At 33.7% G+C, this 4,902-nt stretch overlaps 1 long non-coding RNA gene across 4 annotated transcripts; it reads right to left on the reverse strand.

Annotated features, from left to right (window-relative positions):
* Window positions 1–578: 578 nt before the first annotated feature.
* Window positions 579–4,772, reverse strand: LOC107848480. Of its 4 annotated transcripts, none has more exons than XR_007047309.1 (8): window positions 4,471–4,772; window positions 3,556–3,680; window positions 3,229–3,303; window positions 2,921–3,150; window positions 2,725–2,817; window positions 2,425–2,527; window positions 1,523–1,578; window positions 579–764 (listed from the first exon to the last, which is right to left on the reverse strand). It is a non-coding gene; the product is annotated as an uncharacterized LOC107848480 (long non-coding RNA). The 4 variants fall into 4 exon arrangements; XR_007047308.1 differs by having other exon boundaries at window positions 3,536–3,680; XR_001668037.2 differs by having other exon boundaries at window positions 3,625–3,680; window positions 4,471–4,768.
* Between the last annotated feature and the right edge of the window lie 130 nt (window positions 4,773–4,902).

Consider the following 4,902-nt stretch of genomic DNA (forward strand, 5'->3'; position numbering starts at 1 on the left):
AAAATTATATAATTTTATCTATTGCGAAAATTTTTAATGAAGTATAAAAGTTTAAATCACTTTTCAAAGATTCTTCACACTTTAATATAATAATGTAAACATAAACATATTTTTTAGTGTAAACACATATATATTTTACGTCAGCACTTTTACGTTTTGATTACATTCTTATTACATGCTTAAAATTTTAAAAATTTAGTACTTCTAAAATTTTTCTTATATTAACACTTTTGTTATAAATGTATTTACATTATAGTAAATGCCTATCAAGATCTATCACTACAAGAAATAACGCTTTTAGTGGCAAAAAAAATCGCCACTAAATCTCCAAAAGTCGCAGCAAAAGACATTTAGTGGCGACTGGGGGGTCGTTGGTGTTACAACCGTAACTAAAGGTTACTTGTGGCGACATAAAAGAGTCGCCACTAAAAGAGGCTTTTTGTGACGATTTCCCTGGCCACAAAAGATTTTCTACATCGCCACAAAAATACTAGGCAAGGTGTCCACCAAGAGGATCGCCACTGAATGAAAGAATTTAGTAGCGACCCAAGGTCGCCACAAAAAATGACGACTTCACCTTGCTACAATAGGCAATTTCAATATTAAGGAAATACACCTTTAGCGGCAACTTATAGTCTCCACTAATATTAATATTTTTGAAAAAAAAAATTAATATAAATTTGTTGTCCAATTATTTCTTAATACAAAATTTAATGTCTTCAGACTCCTAATCAATAATTCTCCATCATTTAAAGGACCTTTCCCTGTAAAGAACAAAGTAAAAGAGTCATTTCAATAGCTTGAAATTAAGCAAGAAAATATTTGATCACATGCTAACTAGCATGTTAAACATAAATGTATTACTAGTTTCTTACTCACAACTACACCGTACACATGGATAGACACACCCAATGTTGCAATAATTCCTCAAACAAAAGATAAACAACAAAGCAGTTTCTTATCAAATATTCACCTAAATAACTAAATTTTCTTTTCTTCTTTTTCTTGAGTGCACTATAAGTTAAACATTCACAAAAATGTCTAGAGTGCACACTGTAAGCTAAATATTCTTGTACAATCCAACTAAGGGAAGCTACAAAGACTAAAGGTACATTTTCTCATACTGATAATTGATGGTCACAATACTGCTCAAATAAGAACAATCACATCAGATACAGCAGGAATAACACTTTCAACGGAAGCGGATAAACTCACTTCGTGACAAACACGTAGGCAGAGAAAAGAAACACAATTATTGCAGATACAGATTGCAAAAGCAACCATTATATGTGGTTTTGTTTGCGTGCCCACGGTCATTCAATGGTTAGATATGAACAAACAGAAGGTCAGATGCAAAATGAATAATGTCATCTGATCAATCTATGAACGCGCGAAATCTGGTACTCTAGAGATTTAGAGACAAGCTAATGGCTTAGAGGCTAGCAAAGGTTTAAGAAGGGTTAAGTCTGTTAGCATGTATAAAGTAGTTAGCACTTAGCAGTTGAGTAAAATAGTCACATACATAATAGTGTCTTTTACAACTTCAATGACTGGTAGATGCAGTAACTCTCCAGCATGCTGCACATCAACATGAAATACAGAAATTTACAAACAAAAATTGGTAGCTACATCAACTTCATACGTAATTAATTAGATGAAATTAGCAGTCTCCGTTTATGAACCATCAGCATTTTTCCAATGTTGAACAGTGAATAAAAATCCACACAGTTAATCATATATGTAAATTCTCCAAATAAAAAAAAGCAACCTATGGCGGTCAATTGGAAGTACTGTACGGGACTAAAGAAAAAGCATATGAAACACAAATGAAGAAAACATGTGAGTCACGCCAAAACTTAATTCAAAAAGAAGAAAAAAATGCTACTCCAACAGTACAAATAACAATAATACAGGCACTTAAAAAAAAAAGAAAAATGAGAAATCATAAATTAAGTGAGAAGTAAAGAGATAAAAGTGAATCAGGTTGTATGAGGAAATAGTAAGTGAAAGAAATAGAATCATAAGCTCTGGAAGGAGGAAGGGAAAGGGGTCGTGTGGTCGCCGGCCGACGGCAGCCATAATGGAGAGAGTAAGAGAGATGAAGAAAAGGTAGAGAGAGAGAGTCTAGAGAAATAGGCCACACACAGCTTCACTAGAATTTAAGATTACAACAAGATGAAAAAGAATACAAGATTGCAACAAGTAGAACAACAAGATGTCAACAACAATGCTAGTGAATCGGAATAGGCCATACATGGCTTCACTAGACTTCAAGATTACAACAAGATAAAAAAGAATACAAGATTGCAACAATTGTAGTGAATCAAAATTGGGCCCACACGGCTTCACTACTTCAAGATACAAACAACAATGTCACAAGATTATAAAAGAACTGGAGTATGATTCAGAATTTCAAACGCTAACCTTGATTGTTTAGACTGTTTCTCCCAGTATCTGCAAGTGTAGAGGTAGATCATTAAGGATTTGACCTCTAGATCCACACCATATTGATCGCCCACACCCAAGTCTGAGCAACATAGATAACCACATCCATATACTTTTAAATTATTAAAAAATGAGATGAAGAGGAGAGGAAGTATTGGTCTGTATAAGAAGGAACTTGGGACAACAAACTAGATGCCTTATATACAATATTATAGGATGGTGGTCAACAACTACTATAATAGGAAAGCATGATCTCAAATAATGGAGCAGACCTATTACCTTGGAATAACCAAAATCACAATTTTTTAGCCAAGGAGCAGGGCTTCCATCAAGCAATGTATTTTCCAGCTTCAAGTCCCGATGACATACTTGCTTCAAAAAGAAATAGAACACAAAAAGGCTGAATAAATCTCCAAGATCTCCGACATTTAATAAACAGAAAAAAATTGGGTAAATATTTCAGGGAAATCATTACCATGGAGTGACAGTAGCTGACACCAGATATAAGTTGCTTCAAAAAAAAAAGCGAGCTTCCACAGGAAGAGATTATTTGACATCATAAATATCACACAACAATAACCACAGTGTTAGCAGATTAAATACTTCATCCTCGCTGAAGCGCTCTGCATTTTAAATTCTCTCAAAAAGCTCCCCACCAGATGCATATTCCATCATAATAGCGAGATGAGTTGGAATCAAAATCACCTAGCGTAAACATTTGGGCAAACCAGTCATTTATATATAACCTCCTATCAAAATATAAAGGAGAAGACAATGACAAACCTCTTTGAATCTAATTATGTTAGGATGCCTCGGGGACCTGTGATTGATTATCTCCCACTGAATTTTCTCATCTATCTGCAAGCCAAAAGATGGAAGAAGAAATGAGCAGTGTTATATGGATCTAACATACTTCATACTACTAACTTGTCATCATACTATTGAACAAATCCTTTCATCTAATGTGTCAACAAGAGAAACTAGGAGTGGCTCCATTAAAGGTCTACAATTGCAAGCAGTAGACCAGGTCACATTTAAGTATTTGCATACAATCCAATACAAAGCTTCATCAATATTAAGCACAGCTTACAGTTTGATTTGTTTATTTACTTCATGATCTGTCATCCAAGGTTCTGACCTTGACAGAATCACTATCTGTCAGGGATGCTTCGCACTCACCTATGTAAGGCTGATGCCTGCCCACTATATCCTCTCATCCGCGGTTGAACTGAAGCCTAGAGGAAGGGGAGATATTTTCCAGCCAGAAAGTTAGTATAACTGAGGTCAATGTTCAAAGAATAACATACTATGTAATCACAATCTTAACACAAAATGATGGTTATGATGACTGTTTCTCAAACTACAATATCCATTCACAATCCTAAAGCAAAACACTGATATGTACAATGACAATTAGAGAGGTTGTTTTCGATAGACCCTCGACTCAAAATGCTTATATGTATCATCAAGAAATCACATAAAACTGAAAAAGTCTATGTTCGCTGTCTAATTTCCAACATTATCACAGTTGTTCTTTCTCCAAAACTCTGAAACAAATCAAAATCAAAACCAAACCATAACCATAACAAAAACAAAAAATGAAAACCAAACGAAAACCAAATGCACCTCCTCCAGTGCCCATTTACAATCCAAATGCAAACCATATCTCAGCTCCTACAATCCCTATTTAGAAATCAAAATTAAATCAAAATAAAATTCAAAACAAAAATCAAGCCAAAAGTAAATCAAAACCGAAAGTAAAGCACCTCCTACAGTCCCTATTTAAAAACCAAAACAAAAACTAAATCAAAAGCAACATAAAAATCAAAAGCAAACCTAAATCAAAGCACCTCCTCCTATTCCCATTTACAAATCACAATCAAAACCTAGGTTAAAATCCACATGCAATAAACCCACAAACAATAATCTAGATACAAAATAGATATGCAATAAATCAGGCTGACTAAAAGAGTATATAGAACTGAAATTAAAATTTTCACTGAAATTTCCACTCTAATCACTGACCTGATCTAAAATTTTCACTCTAATCACTTAACTAAGCAGACTGAGCTGTGGACAGACGAAATTTGAGGATTTTAGGCAAATAAATTTGAAGAAAATTGATGAATTCGGTGGATTTGAGCTCAAAGAATCATATTTGAAGATATTTGGAAAAAGTTTTTTTGTATGTGTGGGAGAATTGATATATTTGGTCAACGGGTTTGTGTGAGAGAGAACTGATATAATCTTTCATGTTAATATTTACTTTCTCAAATTTTTTGATTAATTATAAGTTGGAGGGAAATTGAAATATTTAGGAGGGAGAGGGAACATTTTAATGAAAATTTTAGGCCACATTTTAGCTGTTATAAAATATGGGACGAGATTATATATTTGTTATCATAGATATCTATTGGGATGGTTATAATAATCGTTATCATAAATATACCTATTGGG

The sequence above is a fragment of the Capsicum annuum genome, chromosome 11 (genome assembly GCF_002878395.1).
Source record: "Capsicum annuum cultivar UCD-10X-F1 chromosome 11, UCD10Xv1.1, whole genome shotgun sequence".
In the NCBI taxonomy this organism is placed as follows: domain Eukaryota; kingdom Viridiplantae; phylum Streptophyta; class Magnoliopsida; order Solanales; family Solanaceae; genus Capsicum; species Capsicum annuum.